A 23,200-nucleotide genomic window follows, 5' to 3' on the forward strand; every position below is an offset into this window, starting at 1 on the left:
AGATCAAGACGCTTTAACAGATCGCAAAGCCTGAAAGGGTTACTTTACTTGTATCACTCTATTCCATTCTAACACTATCTTCAAAACATTGAACACAGAACTGTAAACGAAATCTGCAGATTCCACGAGCCTCAAAAAATAAGATACTAAAATAAAGTGTTTATGGTGCTTTTTTTTTCGAATGCATTGCGTCATCCGGTAATGTGTCGATACTCTCCAAACAAAACGAACACCAGGATTCAATTGTAGCCTCTAACAGTCAACTCAAACGTTGCAGAGGCAGTCCAACAAATAAAATACGGTTCCCCGCAGATATCGCTAATGAAATAATTGAAGGTGACTTCACTCAATTACTAACAGCTGAAATCATTGTACCCTTTTTTAGATCTACCTGAAACAGTCGGTAGCAGCATTAAGGACTCATATCTGTGTGTGTGGGAGAGAGGGGGAAAATTGCTTTCTTCTTCACATGAAATCTTTTTTTAGTATTTGATTTAGCTATACCTTTTTTTGTCTTTATATATGCGCGCGCACACACACACACACACGCACACACACACACACGCACGCACACACACACACACACACACACACACACACACAGACACACCAATTCTGCGCTCTATTGGAGAGTTTCAAATTGAACTCAACAATGTCAATGGACGCTAAATTTAACTTCACTGTTGTCAAGTAAATAACAAAGAATTGAGCTACGACTATAACAATTGTAAACATTCTCCTGTGTTACCCGCCAGTGAGGTGCCTTCTTGGTTTTGAATACGTTTGTAAGTCCCAGAGGGAAAGTCCATGAAATGCTTCCTTCTTATTCAAATTATTTTGTGCTACAAACGGAAGAGTTGATTCTGCGGGGTCAAAAGTGTTTCCAAAATTATGATACACCTTTTAAAAAACAAAGCTTATCCAAGCTTCCTTTATTTTGTAGCTCTACACCGGATACACCAGCTAGCGATGTAGTCCGCAATGTAAGAGCATCTTCAGTTCAGCCTGGCTCACTTGCTCTGAGTTTTAGGGAAGACTTTCAGAAGACGCCTAGCCATCTTGTCGTAATGTGTGGTAGACGACACTGCAGCTCTGCTGCTATACAAGCAAACAAACAAAACACCACATGCAAGACCTCTTTCAAAAACCAAAACAACTCTGCGATTTACCTCCCGCTTTGTTTGTTTAATTGTAGCGAGACCATTTATTTGTGTCGGTCCTCCTGAAGGTGAGTGCCGAGAGATGTAGATACCTTTCCCTAAGCCACTCTTGCATCTTACCTCGCTGTCTTCCCTTTACCTCCCTCGCCCCAGCGCTCATGTTAAGATTTCCATTCCGCCTTCTTTCTTACTTACAGGGGATTGTGAGCTTTGAGTGCCTGTGTGAGTAGGCAACGCCAGCTTATCTCCAGTGGGGTTCAGTCTAATTGAACTAAATGGTTTGAACCGGGCCACAAGATTGCTTGAAACCAAAGCCTTTTTTTCTGTTCTTTTTGAAAGCTTTTAGCGGTGCGGTTTGTACGAGTGAGTCAGACTCGGGTACGTGACGGGGATCAAAGGTCAGATGTTTGTTTACAAGACATCAGGTTTGTCTGCGATTTGAAACAGTGGGGAGGGTTGTTAACCCCTTCGTCTGACTCGAGGTGCTGAGCGGCATTCTGTTAAGAGACGTTTTCACTAATTTCTTAGGAATGTTTACACTAAACTCACTGAACTAATTTGTATGCTCGCTAGCACTGTGAGGTCTATCTTTCTATCTATCTATCTATCTATCTATCTATCTATCTATCTATCTATCTATCTATCTATCTATCTATCTATCTATCTATCTATCTATCTATCTATCTATCTATCTATCTATCTATCTATCCCTCTCTCTCTCTCTCTCTCACTCTCTCTCTCTCTCTCTCTCTCTCTATCTATCTGTAATATTGCCATTTTAGCGGCCCCCGAAAGAGGAAAAAATACTATTGATTTTGTGTAAAATGTCAGTCCGTCCGTCCGTTCCGTTTAGATCTCGTAAACTAGAAAAGATAGTGAAAATCTGACATCATAATATTTTAGTCCATTCAAAGTTCTGATGCAACGGCTACTTTTTCTTTTCTAAAAGCGAAAAATTAAATTTTTGAAATCACTTATGCAAGCCGTTTTTTTTTTCATAAAATTACACCACTTTTACAACTATTCACTATTAGACACTATTAGTGTGTCCTTTAGTAAGGGAGGTTACTAATCTGTTAGGCCATGTTCGCATTTAATTTCACATTCACTTTCACCTATCCCTTGGTCTGCTGGACCGCTGGGGCACCACACAAGATCTGTCAACCTTCTTTCTCCCTTCTTCTCTGTCATTTGACTTTGATATAATTTAATTCTGATGTTCTTTCTGGAAATATTGATACCTGCCTTTTTACTTTCCTAGGTAGGCCGATTTTGAGTTTGTGTTTCCACACAAAATGTCTTTGTAACCTTATTTTGATATGTGATGATAATTTTTTTTTCTTATCATTTTACTTCTATGTTTTCTTATTATGTTTGCAAGGAAACACTTGAGAGAATTATACTGATGACATATATTATCATCATTGATAACATCATCAACATTGTTAAAATGAACATCTTCATCATTGAACTTGTTGGTATCGCGTCGAACTACTGTTAGGGTTTTGACTGCTAGAATATACACTTCGCCTATCGACTTCTCAGTTCCTAACTGAACCATACCAGCACACTGCACTAGACGAACCATACCAGCACACTGCACTAGACGAACCATACCAGCACACTGCACTAGACGAACCATACCACCACACTGCACTAGACGAACCATACCACCACACTGCACTAGACGAACCATACCACCACACTGCACTAGACGAACCATACCACCACACTGCACTAGACGCTAAATAGATCTGTGATATTTCATCTGCAGCATAAAACCCTGAACACTTTAGATTTGTGTAACCCAGCAAAGCTTATGCTATCCACTGGCCTGAACACAATCGTCAATGAGATCTTGGAAAATGTTGAACCCCGAGAGTATCACGTGGTTTGAAGGAGGTTTCGACAAACAGTTGTATAACCCAATCGTCTATTCAGCTCATGATTCTGGAACAGGTTCAACCCAACGACTAGAGCGTTGTCTTCACGGAACTTTCGCGACTCAAACGTTGCGCCATCTTGTTTTACATGAATAGCTTCCGGGGCGGGGAGGGGGGGTCACGTGTTTATGTATATTTAGATGAACAATTGGGCAAACGCCATTGTTACATTGAAACATTTATGTCAAATTTCACATTTTTGCAAATAATCTGTCAATATGTGTTCATTGTTCATCTAGTTCTTTAGCCAACGGTTAACGAGCAGGGTGGTATGTGGCCAGCACAACGATCAACCATTTCCATAGTTTCCATGAACAAAAGCCAGGTACTCAGTGATGTCGAAATCATTTCAGGCTAGACAATTCTTCAATACACAACCTCAGGGGGGGGGGGTTACGTAGGACTCGCTTTCAGGGTGTCCCCAGAGTATATGTGTAGACGATAGGAGGTTTTAACTCGTGAATTATCAGATTTTTGAATATGTGCATCATCGGTTGTTTTATTGATGTTTATTTAAAGCAGCACTCCTTGGCGTACTTTGATATCACGTGTAAATGTTTTGGTTGCTGATGACCTAACAAACGTGTATTGCTGAATAGGACGATAGAGTGCTACACGTACTGCTACATTGCTATGTAGGCCTCGCTATTTTCTTTACGGCCAGGTGTCCAACCTTTCTCGGCCTGAGGGTCAAGGGAAGTTCTAACACGCGTGAAACGTGCCGAAAATTAAACATTTTGGAACTGAGCCTCTGCGGAATTGTTTTAGACCATGGGAAGTAGTCTTGAAGGACCGGAGAGCTCTGTGTCATGGCCGGTTGTCGCTCGCGGGCCGTAAATTTGGGCATCCCTGATATACAGAATCGGCATTAGTACTTCTATATAGGTGCGTTTGTTTCATCCCTCAGAATGATTGTATAAAGATCGACAGATTTCAAATTTCATGACTTCATGTTCGATCATAAATTTGACGGCACATGTACTAGCACATAAAACTGTGAGTCAATTTATAGTCAAATGTACCGTGTGTGTGTGTGTGTGTATGTGTGTGTATGACACAAATGTGTTTTGTCTATTTTTGTCTTGGCCTTGATAGACGCGCAAGTGACGGTAGCTCGCTGAAATAATTGATACCGTGGACAAGGGGAAATAACTAGCGTCCCGGCTGTCTGGACAAAATGAAAAATGTAAATTGTACAGTAACAAAGTACAATGGATTGTCTCCCCCCTTGTCATAGAGACTCAAGAAGTCAGTTTTGCTGGCATAGTTATTTCCTCGACTGTGGGAGTGCCGGGCCCTTTATTTTTGTGGCTGAAAGATGAAGAGAAGCGACGAGAGATGTCATCCAACTAGTGATAGAGTCAATTAGACAAACATTCGGTCGCATTTCAGAGCTGTAATTTGTAGAAGACTGTCTTTCCTTATGACAAGGAGAAGGACATACACTAGTTTGGACTTCAATTCTCTGGAGTCTTTGACCGTAGCACGGACTTGGCAGACAGTGATGTCTCCCTCGTGTGTAGTAGAAAGAATTAGTACTGTGTTGCCAACTGGAATGAACGAATGTGTCTGATAAACTGGACGAAATTAGTTTCAATTTTTCAATGTGATAGAACCGTATCACATTTGGGTGTGTGCGCGCGATGTTAAGATGAAACGTAGCTTCAAAAGTGGACTAATGTTGTGTGTGTGTGTGTGCGTGGAAAGGTTTCCTTTTTTTTTTTCTTTCAAAACTTATTCCCTTGACTCTAATGTTAACTTCCAACTAAAACTGCCCAGGCCAAAAACGTTTGACAGAACATTTAGGGCAAGCAGGTACTGGTCTGTGTAGCCCGGTATTCTCGACATACACCGCCTGCTGCCTTTCTTGCGCAAAAGAGATGGAAATGTCGTTCATCATCTCAAAAACTGCTGGTAACTAGCCATTTATCTGAATAATCTATTTCTGTGAACATTTTTTTTTGTATAAAGTACGAAAAATTTTTACTGTGAAAGTCTGTTTAAAAGAAATACAAGACGTGTCCTATCGTATTGTTATGTCCTTTGTCCTACACTTAGTCCTTTGTCAAATGTTAAGATAGTGCTACTTACTGTAAGGTACTACTGGTACTACACAATTCAGGGTGAACGTAACCTACATTTCAAGGATTACAGTCTAGAAGTTACGTTTCAAATGTCAACAACAAGTTTGCACATAGACAGGGTTTGTTACTTATAAACTAAAGTAATACATCGATTATTTTCTAGACAATAATCCAATACAACTTACGGAACAGAGGGGACCAATGTATGTCAATGTATCCAAATCTAGTCGGGTGTAAATGATGTTACAGCTATTGTGCTGTCCCAACTGTCTGTGTACTTGCTTCTGTTGTATAGGCAGTGTGTTGTACAGCCTCCACTAAGCACATCTTACTTAGACCTTACTGTGCTGCATCTAGACACGCTTTCGTTTGCCTGGAGGGGACAGACACAGTCCATGGTCCTAGATTTATGTATGTACATCCAGAGAGGGAGTCCCCCTAGAGCTGATGACATTTCCATGAACTCCTTTCAACTACGGGCTTTTTGTTGAATTGAAAGAAAAACACCTGGTGATCAATGAAATGTACTAATGAAATCAAAGAAACAATATTTAACATGAGCAGTTTGTCCAAATAATTACGAAAACTATCAATTATTGAACATATAAAATTAATCGATCTATGGGTAGATGATGATTTGTTTGTTTAGCCAACGGCTAACGAGGGTGTCATGTGGCCAACACAGCGACCAACTGGCTTTACTTTTCCCAAACGAATGTCAGAGGATGGACTTAGAGGCGCCCTAAAGATACCGAAATTGAAAATCACAGTCTTCACCAGGATTTGAACCCGGGGCCATCGGCTCAGAAGCCAAGCACTTTAGCACTCAGCCTCCTATATTGAATATAATCAAGTCAAGAAAGATTTTTAGGGATTTTGTTTGAAAAAAAAAAAGGCAAAGATCTCATTGAAATTCATTAAAGTTGTAAGAGTTAAATCAAACAAATCTGTCTGTCTGTCTACTTACTTACTTACCTAACTACCTTTAACAAATCTGTCTGTCTTACTTTTTAATTACATACCTATACTACCTAACTACCTATCTGTTTATCCGTCCGTCTGTCTGTCTGTCTTACTTTTTAATTACATACCTATACTACGTAACTACCTGTCTATCTGTTTATCCGTCTGTCTGTCTGTCTCTCTCTCTCATGTACTGATACAAAGATATGGTCTTAATGTAACATAGGAAATAGTATGACATTTTATGAAATACATTGTAAAATAAAACAACACCAACCCAGTACTTAGCAAATCAGACTTCCCACTGAATGCGTGTTACTATTGTCGCTTCTTCAAGTTCTAGACGTCCTGAAGACATCAGATAGAAAGAGGGGATTGTCACTGGAAATGTGGATGGATGTCGATGTCGTCTTTTTTTCCCCTTTAAAAACGTTTCACATAAGCTCCTGTCTCCAATACATGTCAGTACATCTGTAAGAAATCATTTGTTAACATTTCAACTTAGGACTATGATCTAGATTCAGATTAAAGATGATATATTTTCAATATACATTGTTTCAGATAGAAGCAATAGAAAACTGTCACTGGAATACAGTATTAAAAAGTATTGTGTGGTACTAACTATTGTCACTGGTGGTCTACCTACACCGTAAACGATCTCAAGAATTTTGTTTCTATGTAAAAATCGAAATTAAATCAGGACCGAATTTTGACATTTATATGCATATATAGCTCGAGGGCGGAAAGCAATATTTGCTGATAGGTTCACCCACGCAGTAATTTCTTGTCTTATACTTTTGCAATATGGAAAACTGAACTAAATGGTTTCAGTCGGATTATTGAAGTGAAGCTTTCCTGTTTGGAAACTTTCTCTTCTAGTCTGGTGCCATGTCCTGATCTCATGACCTGGTGCCATGTCCTGGTGCCATATGCTCTGATGCCATTGTCCTTCGTGGTGAGAGTAATTTCCCCCTACCACTTTATTATCCACACGTGATAAAAAGTCAAATTTAAATAGCCGTCTTTAATATTTACTCAACTTATCTGATAAACAAAACTACATTTATGTGCGTTTTTTTTTCTTTTTTGGCTTTTTATAATTGTGACCTCCCGCGTTGACATTTTATTTCTTCCGCTTTACGCTTAGGTTTGGTGTACACAGTAGCGTGATTAAGTGGCACTGGTCACATGACAATGCTTGACTGGTCCTACTTTGGGCTTCTGTTTCTAGTCTCTCCCCGCTCTTCTGTTTTATGTTGTTCTAACTGCCTCTTATCGCCATGACATTGAAGGGAGAATCTGGGGAGGCTGAAACAGACTCAATGGAAACAATGTTTCGGTGATTGTTGGCTTTTACACGAGTGGCGGAGTGAACTTAAAGATGATTGGCTACTTCAGTGCCTCGTGACATGCCTCGTGACAGTTCAGGATATCCCGACTGCTCCACGGTCTAATAAATGCATCGTTCAGACCATGGGCGTAGCCAGGATTTTTTTCGGGGGTTGGGGGATTTTTTTCGCCCCCCCCCCCTTTCCGCAGTATATACATGTGTGTGTATGTGCATGCGTGCGCGCGTGTGTGTGTACATAATTAATCTTTATTACATTCTGACCTTTCATTCTTTCGGAAGACGTTTATTGTACCCTAGAGTAGGTTCTTCCTAAAATTAGTGGGAAAATTGTAGACTCCCCTCCTCTGCCAGCTAGGAGATCTGGGGAGTGCTGTGAGCTCCCCCAGCGCTGGGCGTAGCTCCGCCGCCAAGATCTATTTCCGGTATTGAAAGCCAACAAAATGTATATTCTGAGGTATCTACAGTGCATTATCCTGCTATTATAAAGTTTTATTTATTTATTTCAAAAGCCTTATGTGCAGATCCTCCCGCGTCGTTCGGCCCATTGGGCGGCAAGCTGCTTCCACAAAAATCTGTCACTGGTAATGTCTGAAGCAACTTCCCACCTGCTCTGAGGACCTGCATGAAAGTGTGGCGCCAAGTTGAGATGTCCTTATTGCGAATTCCTCGTAATAGCCTCCTTTTCATTGCAATTCTTATTATGCGTGATTCATTTTGTCGGAGAACATGTGCCGCAAACCTCATGCGACGCTCTGTCACAACCTTACTGAGGGGTCGTTTCCCAGTTCGGCATAGGATTTCCTTGATTGAGAACCGATCCCTATAACTGACTCCTAAAATCCGTCTTAGCCATCTTTGTTGAGCCACATTTGTCAATTCGTTGTCAATTTCGGATGATGACTATTCATTGCACTTTATTAATGAAGCCCAGCCACTGGTAGATATTTTTAACCTCTCTTGGCTACGCTCTTGGAATTAGGTGACTGCATTTTTCTTTAGCTACGCCCATGATTCAGACACAGCCTGTCTAAGTTTCGTCGTAAAGTCAAGTTTGGTTATGTCTGATACTAGAACGTGATCAAACAGTGACCCAACATGTTGTTATATCTTGATCCTCACAATTAATCTTTGATTAGCCAAATGTAAGGGGATGCTTCGAACTGCAGACTAATACTTCAGGCAAACAAGCCTGACCGCTGCGCTAATTGCTACAAGTAGTTGACCACATGCTGCTCTAATGGTTTCCAAGTGTGCTGTGTTCCAGTTGTGTTGAAATACATGAAAACAGTTCGTTTAAAACTATTTTATATTTATTCATCTCTTTATTTATTTTCAACTATACTTGCGGCCGAAACCATTTAATGAGAGAGAATCATAATATATTGGCTTTTTCTATTGGAAATGAGGTAATACAAAGACATATACATTAGGCTGTTATTAATTTCAGTAACAGAGACTTACAATGGAGAGCAATATCAAGGCATGTGGCGGCGATAGAATGAAACCTTTAGAACAGTTTAAGAAAATAAAACTAGAGAGATTGTGAACTCAATAAACACATTGCACAAAGACGCCTTCATGAAACGACGCTAATACCAAACGAAATACTAACAATTACCTTGTACAATGCAACACTCGAGTGATTTTAGACATTTCATTGTACAGCGCTATCAAGTGCACACAGTTCTCATATGTTAAACTAAAATATGTCACTTATCAACATACACAGTTCTGATATGTTAAACTAAAATATGTCACTTATCAACATACACAGTTCTGATATGTTAAACTAAAATATGTTACTTATCAACATACGCAGTTCTGATATGTTAAACTAAAATATGTCACTTATCAACATACGCAGTTCTGATATGTTAAACTAAAATATGTCACTTATCAACATACACAGTTCTGATATGTTAAACTAAAATATGTCACTTATCAACATACGCAGTTCTGATATGTTAAACTAAAATATGTCACTTATCAACATACGCAGTTCTGATATGTTAAACTAAAATATGTCACTTATCAACATACGCAGTTCTGATATGTTAAACTAAAATATGTCACTTATCAACATACGCAGTTCTGATATGTTAAACTAAAATATGTCACTTATCAACATACGCAGTTCTGATATGTTAAACTAAAATATGTCACTTATCAACATACACAGTTCTGATATGTTAAACTAAAATATGTCACTTATCAACATAGGCAGTTCTGATATGTTAAACTAAAATATGTCACTTATCAACATACACAGTTCTGATATGTTAAACTAAAATATGTCACTTATCAACATAGGCAGTTCTGATATGTTAAACTAAAATATGTCACTTATCAACATAGGCAGTTCTGATATGTTAAACTAAAATATGTCACTTATCAACATACGCAGTTCTGATATGTTAAACTAAAATATGTCACTTATCAACATACGCAGTTCTGATATGTTAAACTAAAATATGTCACTTATCAACATACGCAGTTCTTTATTCATTGCACCAGATACACCACCAACATGTACATCTCCAACCAAAAGCTGGTCGTTGGGACTTTGATAGAGGCATATCTCTATAGATATTTTATCTTGACCTTTCTATGTTATATACGAGTTGGAAACGATGCTACGAGATTGTACAGATTCATTCATCAACTTACCAGCCCGGCACTAGTTTTCTTGAAGTTGGTAAATGCCGCAATGTGATTGTTAAGCGTCATGTTAATGAGTTGAACCTGTTTTATGTGTGTGTTTCTAAGGTAACGGTGAGAAGTTAGCCTTTTGTTGGTGGCTAGCGTTTAGGGATGAGTTTAGTTGGTGGCTAGCGTTTAGAGATGAGTTTAGTTGTTTATCAAATAGTATTGTAGGCCAATATTATTAATACTAGATTTATTTCATTTCAAGTTGAATTTGTCTATATTGTAAATATTGTATATTTTTCCATGATGATCCGATATGATCGATACCCCGACAAAATAGCGCGGACAAAATAGCGCCGACAAAATAGCGCGAACAAATTAGCGCCGACAAAATAGCGCAGAAAAAAAATATATTTCAGTCATTTTGAAAGGACTACTTTAGATATCGTAAAATATGAATATTTTGTTTTAATGTTATTATGTTTTAGTCATTTTGCAGGGAAAACTTTAGATTTCTGAAAACATAAATATGCAAACAGTAAACAAAAATTATAATAAGCAAAAATGATTGATTTCAAAATATATCATTTATTTACATTCCAAAAGTGTACTTTAAAAACAGGCAAAGATACTTGTTAGATTCATACACACACACACAAACTTTCACAAAGTTAAATTGTAGGAAATGTCACGTAGAAATTCCATCACTGACTTGTTTCCGTACATTGGCAATAACGCTTCAAGTCGTCTGTTAAGTTGGAGGTACTTTGTCTTGCTTGCAGCTTTACTTCGTTCTCCAGCATTGTACCTCAGAATCTTGTTCTCGGTGTTCTCCTGTTCTCTGAAGAAGTAAGAGATTAACTTGTAGACATTGGAGTGATAACTGTCAATAGACAACTGAAATGCATGGTGCCATCCCTCCACTGAATTGTTTATTCGAGGTAGATTGTCCTGTACACGATCTCTAACATTCCATAATGCTATCGGAAATCTTGGAGTCACTCTGCGGTTTCGTCTCTGGCGACCAATATAGTTGTCCTCCCAATAGTCATACAATTTCCCTACAACATCTGGCCAAGGGTCGTCTAGATCTTCGCAGTATTTACATCGGCAGGTGGAACAAATGAGATTCAACAAACCTTTGGCGAGATAAGTGATCGCCAGCTTAACTAATCCTGACACACCTAAGTTCGCCCTGGTTTGATCAAAGAGAGATGCCGCAGATAATCAAGATTTCTAATTATACTATGACACACATGTAACACTCACATCCTCATACCTAACCCTTGAACAGGGTAACCACATTTAAAAATCATTATTATATTTTTAGGAGCATGAGATAAAATTGTATTTACTCTCTTTTTCTGCATATATGGTCTACTTCTAGATCTATTAAACTTCAAGAAGATAGAGATCTCAACAAATATGGTCTACTTCTAGATCTATTAAACTTCAAGAAGATAGAGATCTCAACAAATATGGTCTACTTCTAGATCTATTAAACTTCAAGAAGATAGAGATCTCAACAAATATGGTCTACTTCTAGATCTATTAAACTTCAAGAAGATAGAGATCTCAACAAATATGGTCTACTTCTAGATCTATTAAACTTCAAGAAGATAGAGATCTCAACAAATATGGTCTACTTCTAGATCTATTAAACTTCAAGAAGATAGAGATCTCAACAAATATGGTCTACTTCTAGATCTATTAAACTTCAAGAAGATAGAGATCTCAACAAATATGGTCTACTTCTAGATCTATTAAACTTCAAGAAGATAGAGATCTCAACAAATATGGTCTACTTCTAGATCTATTAAACTTCAAGAAGATAGAGATCTCAACAAATATGGTCTACTTCTAGATCTATTAAACTTCAAGAAGATAGAGATCTCAACAAATATGGTCTACTTCTAGATCTATTAAACTTCAAGAAGATAGAGATCTCAACAAATATGGTCTACTTCTAGATCTATTAAACTTCAAGAAGATAGAGATCTCAACAAATATGGTCTACTTCTAGATCTATTAAACTTCAAGAAGATAGAGATCTCAACAAATATGGTCTACTTCTAGATCTATTAAACTTCAAGAAGATAGAGATCTCAACAAATATGATCTACTTCTAGATCTATTAAACTTCAAGAAGATAGAGATCTCAACAAATATGGTCTACTTCTAGATCTATTAAACTTCAAGAAGATAGAGATCTCAACAAATATGGTCTACTTCTAGATCTATTAAACTTCAAGAAGATAGAGATCTCAACAAATATGGTCTACTTCTAGATCTATTAAACTTCAAGAAGATAGAGATCTCAACAAATATGGTCTACTTCTAGATCTATTAAACTTCAAGAAGATAGAGATCTCAACAAATATGGTCTACTTCTAGATCTATTAAACTTCAAGAAGATAGAGATCTCAACAAATATGGTCTACTTCTAGATCTATTAAACTTCAAGAAGATAGAGATCTCAACAAATATGGTCTACTTCTAGATCTATTAAACTTCAAGAAGATAGAGATCTCAACAAAAATATTGCACAAGGTTTTCACTTACATAAATCTGGTACTTTTAGACACATCATAGAGAAGTCCGCGCTATTTCGTCTTGCGCCATTTTGCCGGGAAATTTCGCGCTATTTTGTCCGCGTGCTATTTTGTCGGGTCACTGATATGATCAGATCCAAGGTTACTTTATTTAAACACAAGAATAGATTTTTAAAAAAAAAGTTACATGTATTGCTTGTTGTTCAGTTCCAAGAGACCATTACAGATCAAGTAGGCTACAGTAACATCAACAGATATCATCAACAAACTGTCATTAGCAGACTATCATCAACATACTATCATCATCAGACTACTATCAACATACTTTCAACATACTATAATTAACAAACTATCATCAACTGACTATCTTCAAGAAACTATCACCAACTGACTATCAACAACAGAATTTCATCAACAAACATCATCAACTATCACCAAGAGACTATCACGAACAAACTATCATTAACAGAATATCATCAACAATCATCAACATACATCATCAACAAACTATCACCAACTGACTATCACAAACAGACTATTACAAACAGACTATTATCAACTGACTATCACCAACAAATTATCACCAACTGACTCTCATCAACAGACTATCACCAACTGACTCTCATCAACAGACTATCACCAACAGACTCTCACCAACAAAGTATAATCAACTGACTATCACCAACAAAGTATAATCAACTGACTCTACCAACAGACTATCACCAACTGACTCTCACCAACAGACTATCATCAACAGACTATCACCAACAGACTATCACCAACAGACTATCACCAACTGACTATCACCAACTGACTCTCACCAACAGACTATCATAAACTGACTCTCACCAACAGACTCTCACCAACAGACTATCACCAACAGACTATCACCAACTGACTCTCACCAACAGACTATCGCCAACAGACTTTCACCAACAGACTATCACCAACAGACTATCACTAACAAAGTATAATCAACTGACTCTCACCAACAGACTATCACCAACAAAGTATAATCAACTGACTATCACCAACAAAGTATAATCAACTGACTATTACCAACAAAGTAAAATCAACTGACTATCACCAACAGACTATCACCAACTGACTCTCACCAACTGACTCTCATCAACAGACTATCACCAACTGACTCTCATCAACAGACTATCACCAACAGACTCTCACCAACAAAGTATAATCAACTGACTATCACCAACAAAGTATAATCAACTGACTCTACCAACAGACTATCACCAACAGACTCTCACCAACAGACTATCACCAACAGACTATCACCAACTGACTCTCACCAACAGACTATCGCCAACAGACTTTCACCAACAGACTATCACCAACAGACTATCACTAACAAAGTATAATCAACTGACTCTCACCAACAGACTATCACCAACAAAGTATAATCAACTGACTATCACCAACAAAGTATAATCAACTGACTATTACCAACAAAGTAAAATCAACTGACTATCACCAACAGACTATCACCAACAAAGTATAATCAACTGGCTATCACCAACAAAGTATAATCAACTGGCTATCACCAACAAAGTATAATCAACTGACTATCACCAACAAAGTATAATCAACTGACTATCACCAACAGACTATCACCAACAAAGTATAATCAACTGACTATCACCAACAAAGTATAATCAACTGACTATCACCAACAAAGTATAATCAACAGACTTTCACCAACAAAGTATAATCAACTGACTATCACCAACAAAGTATAATCAACTGACTATCACCAACAAAGTATAATCAACTGACTATCACCAACAAAGTATAATCAACTGACTATCACCAACAAAGTATAATCAACTGACTCTCACCAAATGACTCTCACCAACTGACTCTCACCAACAGACTATCACCAACAGACTATCACCAACAAAGTATAATCAACTGACTCTCACCAACAGACTATCATCAACTGACTATCACCAACAGACTATCACCAACAAAGTATAATCAACTGACTATCACCAACAAAGTATAATCAACTGACTCTCACCAACTGACTCTCACCAACTGACTCTCACCAACAGACTATCACCAACAGACTATCACCAACAAAGTATAATCAACTGATTCTCACCAACAGACTATCATCAACTGACTATCACCAACAGACTATCACCAACAGACTATCACCAACAAAGTATAATCAACTGACTCTCACCAACAGACTATCATCAACTGACTATCACCAACAGACTATCATTAACTGACTATCATCAACTGACTATCATCAACTGACTATCATCAACTGACTATCATCAACCGACTATCATCAACAGACTATCATCAACTGACTATCATCAACAGACTAGATCGAGCACAGTCAAATCTCGTCCTATGTCGTGCGAGGAGGACGCTCGGACTAAACTGTGGGACTAGATTGATTGTAGGGTCAAAACCCTTGTGTCAATATTATTTCTTGTTTCTAAATCTCCACATCGACCAGCTAATCGGTTTTCACAAATACATTCTTGTGTTCAAACAGGACTAGACGATTTACTGCCCTTGTCTAGTTCAGCCCAGACTGAATGTCATCTTTGGTTGAAGTAGAAAAAAAAATGGGGCCATTTTCAGCGAGTTTTAAGTGAAGATGGCGGCGGTGTAAGGGAGGTAATGATGATATGGTGGTTTTTTTTTTTCTAAACAAGAGAAGACAAAACAAAAGCAAGAAAATCGTGTTCCGTTTCAATTTTGTTTTGTCTTGCTTCTACTATATACCACATATTGTATCGATATACCAACATTTTTTTTATCTTGCTTCTACTATATACCACATATTGTATCGATATACCAACATTTTTTTCTCTTGCTTCTACTATATACCACATATTGTATCGCTATACCACTAATCTTGTATTAAACATATAAGTATGTTAGGAATAAATATGGCATCTTGAAACTACATCACAATGAAGAGCATTGAAATCCAATTAAGAAAGTTGAAATAGCACACAACCGTACTAATTTTTAAGGACTACTAGCCTATAAGTATCAATCTCATAAGCATACTATAGTGTTCCGTTCAGTACATCCCTACACAGTTGTGCCAAGTCTTAGAAATGTATTGGTCCCTGAAATACTGCTTTCTCTTGTTGCTTTCATTCACCGAAAGTGACACAGAAATGAAGACCAGATTTGAACTGTTCCCTGACCCAACAGTTGTAACCCCTTAAGAGAACAAATCTTTTTTCCCCATGGAACAGTGTCTGGGCATCCAACTTACACAGCTTAGTCTCCACAAACACAAACTGAGGTCAGTGGATAAACTGCCTCCCTATCGCCACGCCACTTGACCTTTGTTTTTTCACCCTCTCTGCCCATTCGATCTCTAGTCATTGAGGAGTTACAAACAAAAACAACAGCTTCATTTTGTTCTAGTGGAGTACACATGACTAGAGACCGACATGTGAACACCTCACAATATACACTCAAATTAACATTACTTTGTTGAGTGAATTCTAGATCTGACTTATACACCTAGGCTTTATGAGAGAAAAAATGCTTCATCTAACGAAATAGACGCCTCCCTTTCACGAATGAAACCTCTCATCTAGAGTGGTGTGAATCTCCCTTTCACGAATGAAACCTCTCATCTAGAGTGGTGTGAATCTCCCTTTCACGAATGAAACCTCTCATCTAGAGTGGTGTGAATCTCCCTTTCACGAATGAAACCTCTCATCTAGAGTTCTGAAAGTCTCCCTTTCACGAATGAAACCTCTCATCTAGAGTTCTGAGAGTCTCCCTTTCACGAATGAAACCTCTCATCTAGAGTGGTGTGAATCTCCCTTTCACGAATGAAACCTCTCATCTAGAGTTATGAGTATCTCCCTTTCACGAATGAAACCTCTCATCTAGAGTTATGAGTATCTCCCTTTCACGAATGAAACCTCTCATCTAGAGTTATGAGTATCTCCCTTTCACGAATGAAACCTCTCATCTAGAGTTATGAGTATCTCCCTTTCACGAATGAAACCTCTCATCTAGAGTTATGAGTATCTCCCTTTCACGAATGAAACCTCTCATCTAGAGTTATGAGTATCTCCCTTTCACGAATGAAAGCCCTGCCCCTCCTGACTTTGAACATGTAACAATGGCAAGCGGTCGAATACAACGAAAGATGTGCCCCGTTGTTTGTTATAAAGTGTTCTGTTTGACTTCGCCAGCTGGACGCTGCAATAACAGGGATAGGAAATTAAAACTTTAAAAACACGTGATGATACAAGATGTGATGATACAAGATGTGATGATACAAGATGTGATGATACAAGATGTGATGATACACGTTTTAGTTTGCATTTCAAAAGAACGTGTCGGGAAACAACAAAATAAAATTTGACCTTGGTGAAGTTGACCTTCTGGAGCCGTTGCAAAATGTACTGAACTTTGAACTGAACAAAAGGTGTTGTTATTTAAAAAAAAAAATCAATGGAAATTGTAATGTAGTGGAAAATATTTTTTAAATGCTTTAAATGGCGGCGCCATAAGAAAAGTTCAAATGTTGGGGGGGGGGGGAACCGTCTTCATGTGAAAAAAAAGTGAGTCGGACTTTTTATCCCGACATAATGCAATGTTCCTCTTGTCTCTTTATGTCACGGCAGATGTAGCGACTGAAACTGAGCGGTGAGAAACGCAACACTATTCAAAGATTATAAGCTGTCTTGAGCAGAAGTGGAGAATACCAGCCCTATGTTCTGCTTTTCACTTACAAGTTAAGATGCCTGGAAAATTCCGCGCAATAATTAACTCTTTCTCTCCGTAATTATTTTTCTCTTTCCGATAATATTATTCGTTTTGCTAATTTGTTTTTCACCATCCTGTTGTGATTAAACTTCAGTAACTTTTTTGATTTTTAATCAGTAAATGTTATATTTGGTGTTGAATTATAGGGGAATGCATGCTCTTTTTACACAACACAAATTAAAGTATATAATTAAAAAAACTAATTTAATGTAATGAGAGTCAAATCAACGTTGGTATCGTCAATTAGGAAAGAAAGAGCTAATTGTGAAACCAAAAGAGAAATACCTGACCAAGGCAAGGAGAGGGGGGGGGAGGCAAAGCTAAGATGCATGGTTAAATAGAAGCTCTATCCTGGCCAAGGCAGTGAGGCAAAGTTAAGCTGCATGGTTAAATAGAAGCTCTATCCTGGCCAAGGCAGGGGGCAAAGCTAAGCTGCATGGTTAAATAGAAGCTCTATCCTGGCCAAGGCAGGGGGCAAAGCTAAGCTGCATGGTTAAATAGAAGCTCTATCCTGGCCAAGGCAGGGGGCAAAGCTAAGCTGCATGGTTAAATAGAAGCTCTATCCTGGCCAAGGCAGTGGGGCAAAGCTAAGCTGCATGGTTAAATAGAAGCTCTATCCTGGCCAAGGCAGTGGGGCAAAGCTAAGCTGCATGGTTAAATAGAAGCTCTATCCTTGCCAAGGCAGTGGGGCAAAGCTAAGTTGCATGGTTTAATAGACGCACTATCCTGGCCAAGGCAGTGGGGCAAAGCTAAGCTGCATGGTTAAATAGAAGCTCTATCCTGGCCAAGGCAGTGGGGCAAAGCTAAGTTGCATGGTTTAATAGACGCACTATCCTGGCCAAGGCAGTGGGGCAAAGCTAAGCTGCATGGTTAAATAGACGCACTATCCTGGCCAAGGCAGTGGGGCAAAGCTAAGCTGCATGGTTAAATAGACGCACTATGTTGAAAACGAATAAAGAATGACATTACAAATCATTTATCTAGTGTCTGCAATACATTCCACCATGGCAATAGGAAGTCACACTTAAGAAATGCCATCGAGCACACTTACACATATATGCATACTTATACAAACCTATTATAAATAAACATACATTATTTCTTTAACATTCAGTTCGCTCTGCGAGCTGCTAAGGTAGCCGACCTATATATATATATATATATATATATATATATATATATAATTTTTTTTTAAACCAGTCGTTTGTCGAAAACAGACGATTGGAGACATTTGATCCCAGCAGTTACCTGTTCTTAATGATCTCATTCTCTTCTTTGGTTTATTCTTAGCCAAAAGTAAAAAAAAACAAACAAAAAAACTCTAGCCAGAAAAAAACTCTATATATATATAACTAACAAAATATATTGAAACAAATTTTGTTCTATGTATTTTGAAAAAACACTTTTGTTTCTTAGAGCTGGTGGTCAGTGGGTCAGAGGAAGAAATATGTTTTCTTAGACCAGGCCTCAAATGTTTTGTCGCTTGGCTGAGCACCCGCCTTTAATTTTCCCATCAAGTGACAGATATCCATTACATCTGGTTGGTGTGACTTTAAGACGTTCTTAACTGGATATTGCGGCATCCTAAAACGGGCTTCAATGCGCCCTAAACTATTGAATTAGAATTCACTTGCTTCACTGGGCTCTCGAACTGTGAAGACTCGTCTATCCATGCCATGGTGTGCTGTTAAAGCATCTACACATTTTACAATGTATTATTTGTTTACTCCTGGTTTATAGAACCACATGTTCGATAACTCTGATAAATCCTGTTAACCAAGGCGGAAGTTGTCTCTCTTTGCCAGTATGCATAACTTGTACAGACCGTTTGACCTCTTCTCTTCTCAGCATAAAGCAATGTCATGAAAGGGAGGGGGGGGGGGTGCGTGAGCTCTGGACTAACCGTTCACTTTATGTGGCTAGTGGGACCAGGGAGTATTAAAATTTACTGGTCCTTTTCTTTTTTTTTTTTTAATATAAGGAAATAATCGTAGTGTTTTAAACATATTTTTTTTTCTAGGACTCAGTATCCCCGGAAAAAGGGAAAGTAGACTTTTTGAGTTTTTTTCCCAACAGTTTTGCAATTTTTCATAGTATAGAAAGTATGTATGTATGAATTTATATTTATTTATGTATGAATTTATGTATGCATAAATGTATGTATGTATGAATGTATGTTATTTCTTTCCAATTGAATAGAATATTTCGAATATCGTTCTCGGGCAGATTGATGAAAACAGAGTCTGTAACAAAGTCTAGAGTGTTGACTTGCTCTTTGGATCACGAATGGAGTCTCTCCCCTCCTCGTACATCTTTCTAGATGTATCCAAACAGTTGCATGCCATAGAACGTTGCCCCAAGAACAACACCTTTATGAATGGCTCGCTTGATTCCGCCACGTCTAAATAAAGTAAAAAAAAAAAGATTTTTATTTCAAGAACCATCACTCTGTCTTGTCTTATGAGTACACTACCGCCTTCAGTGCGTCCTGTTGAGTTGTCTGCCCCCACTGCCCCAAATTTCGGCACGTACTTCTTCGTGGAATTTTGTATACATTTTGTTAGCAATGTCGGTAGCGACAATAAAATTAAAAGTTTTACAGTAATCTATTTAAGGTTTCTCCCGATTCTAACCCTTGCTACGTGTGAGTCTTTGGAAGTTTTCTGGAAGTCTCTGTGACTTTGCCTTTGTTTTTTGTCATGTACATTGTATACTCCGCCCCCCCCCCCCTCCTTTCTTGTTCCACTGGAGGAGATTTGACAAGTACATTCTTGATTGGAACTAATTTCAGATAGACATTTAGATATCTAGTTCATATTTTAGGTTTAGAGATCTCAAGACATTTAGATATCTAGTTCATGTTTTAGGTTTAGTGATCTCAAGACATTTAGATATCTAGTTCATGTTTTAGGTTTAGAGATTTCAAGACATTTAGATATCTAGTTCGTGTTTTAGGTTTAGAGATTTCAAGACATTTAGATATCTAGTTCATGTTTTAGGTTTAGTGATTTCAAGACATTTAGATATCTAGTTCATGTTTTAGGTTTAGAGATCTCAAGGCTTGTAGATATCTAGTTCATGTTTTAGGTTTAGTGATTTCAAGACATTTAGATATCTAGGTCGTGTTTTAGGTTTAGTGATCTCAAGACATTTAGATATCTAGTTCATGTTTTAGGTTTAGTGATCTCAAGACATTTAGATATCTAGTTCATGTTTTAGGTTTAGTGATCTCAAGACATTTAGATATCTAGTTCATGTTTTAGGTTTAGTGATTTCAAGACATTTAGATATCTAGTTCATGTTTTAGGTTTAGAGATTTCAAGACATTTAGATATCTAGTTCATGTTTTAGGTTTAGAGATCTTAAGGCTTGTAGATTATGTAGTTCGTGTGTTAGGTTTAGAGATCTCAAGACATTTAGATATCTAGTTCATGTTTTAGGTTTAGTTATCTCAAGAGCGTTTCTTGACAGCGAGCCAGACATTTTGAGTGTTCCACATTAGTGGCTGCTTTCTTTGTCAAGAATGTTTAAAAACGTAATAAGTTTTGGTTTAACCCCGCTGACACCTAAATTAGTTTTAAAAAGTTCCCTTCATTATTTATTCACTTTTCATAGCCTTTTTTAGGGGAAAGGGGAAAAGCCGCTATTAGTTTTGTGGGGAATGTCTGTACGTCCGTCCCGTTTAGATCTCGTAAACTAGAAAAGAGATGGAAAATCCGACATCACAATATTTTAGACCATTCAAAGTTCTGATGCAACTGCTACTTTTTTTCTTTTCTGATAGCGAAAAATCTAATTTTAAAAAATCACTTATGCAAGCAGTTTTTTTTTCATAAAAATACACCACTTTTACAACTATTCACTATTAATAGTAACAAACACTCGAGGCTCCTTAGTAGGGGAGAGATCACTATGTACCATATTTTTAACACATTTTTGCAAACGGTTATATATTTTTTGTCAAAAATTTTTTTTTTTTACATTTGTATTGCAAAGTGAACTAAGTTCTGTTTTACTAACTACTACATTTACACAAACATTTTTTTTCCTTTTTTTTAAAGAGAAAAAATCTATTTAGTATGCATATAAGTTGGGCATCATTTAAAACTAGTAGTTTATCATATTATCGCGTGAAATGAGTGACACATCGGTGATATAAAGATACTAAACTAAAGTTTTGTTTTTTTTTTGTTTTGTTTTTACGGAAATGTTTGTTTTTTCTTGAGAAATAAGAGATTGTCCCTTTACAAAACAATTAGAGCAATTATACATTAATTATAAGACATTTGCTAGGCCAGGTTCACATCAAACTTCACATTCACTTTCACCTATCCTTTAGTCTGTAGACCGCTGGGGCACCATACAAGATCCGTCAACCTTCTTTCTCCATTCTTCTCTGTCATTTGTCTTTGATAGAATTTCATTCTGAGGTTCTTTCTCAAAATATTGAAACCAGCCTGGGTGGACCACTTCGGGGGCCGATTTTGAGTTTGTGTCTCCACACAAACTGTCTTTTGTAACCTTGTTTTTTTTTTATTTATTATTTATTTTTACTAATGTTTTTGGCTGATACAGTTTTAAATGATTTTCTCTACAAAATCTCAACTGTTTGCAGTTTTTATTTGCATGTTGTACGTTTTTGTTGTATTTCTCGGGTGCTGGAGATGTGTATAGATAGAAGTCAATAAGAGGGAAGTGGTGACACACACACAAAATATTTAAAATAAAAGAATCGTTTTCGATGAATGTCTATTTCTGAGTATTCTTCGATGGTAAAGCGCTTGGCCTCCGAACCGAGGAATCCTGGATTCGAATCCTTGTGAAGACTGGGATTTTATATTTCGGGATCTTTAGGGCGTCTCTGAGTCCACCCAGCTCTAATGGGTACCTAATATTAGCTGGGAAAAAACAAAAAGGCGGTTGGTCGTTGTGCTGGCCACATGACACCCTCGTTAACCGAGGTCTATAGGTTGCAAGGATACTTTACTATTCTTTACTTTGGTTTCTGCTTACTATCTTCATGGGGTATTGAATTTTCTTGAATTTTAAAGTGTGGAATGTGTCTCTTCATGAATAGGGCATTTAGTTCTAAACCAAATTCCCAAGAATCAAATCGTCACTAAGATCATCTAGTGGTTGTACTGGACAGACTATCTTTCTGTACCCAATTGCAACAGATACTCGATGTCACAGCCAGGAGTGCCTACTGATACTTCTGTCACAAATGCAAACAACTTTAAAATGCAGTGAAATTTGTGTTTTTTAAGTGTCCTAAACTTTAAGTTTAGTGACGATTTTTTTTTTCACCAAGAGAAGTAACGCTGAAAGAGGGGAGATGACTAGAGCCGTCTTCTGAAATTATCCAAGTAACTGGCATTCATTGTATGCTGAGATGGACTGCCTATAAATCCTTTGAATTCCGATGTTGAGTCTCCCATCTCAGAGCGCACCATCCTGTCCAGGGCTCCATTGATCAACCTAGCCGTCTCTAGGACATCAATTTTACTACCTCGAACTGGTCTCTAAATAATCTATTACTGTTTGGGAAGAGAAAATGTGGGGGTGGGGAGGGTAGAGCTGAACTAGCTGGGGGGGGGGCAGCACCGGAGGGGAAGTTTAGTAGGAGATAGAGGGACTGGTGTCCAACTGTGTCATTGAAGCTTCTCTCTCACACAGACATGCACACACACACACACATACACACTTCTGCTTCCCT

General features: G+C 37.8%; 2 protein-coding genes across 5 annotated transcripts in view; one reads left to right on the top strand and one right to left on the bottom strand.

The window, feature by feature from the left end:
* LOC106059812 (G-protein coupled receptor dmsr-1-like) overlaps window positions 1-5,488 on the bottom strand; it is a 57,960-nt gene extending 52,472 nt beyond the window's left edge. The window contains exon 1 of the mRNA XM_056026657.1: window positions 5,373-5,488. The gene's annotated coding sequence lies outside the window, so the exon portion shown is untranslated. The remainder of the gene's footprint in view (window positions 1-5,372) is intronic.
* The window catches only part of LOC106059811 (protein MON2 homolog), a 396,254-nt gene that overhangs the window by 229,284 nt on the left and 143,770 nt on the right, over window positions 1-23,200 (top strand). The gene's annotated exons all lie outside the window — the stretch shown is intronic.

This window comes from Biomphalaria glabrata, chromosome 4 (genome assembly GCF_947242115.1).
Source record: "Biomphalaria glabrata chromosome 4, xgBioGlab47.1, whole genome shotgun sequence".
Classification (NCBI taxonomy): Eukaryota; Metazoa; Mollusca; class Gastropoda; family Planorbidae; genus Biomphalaria; species Biomphalaria glabrata.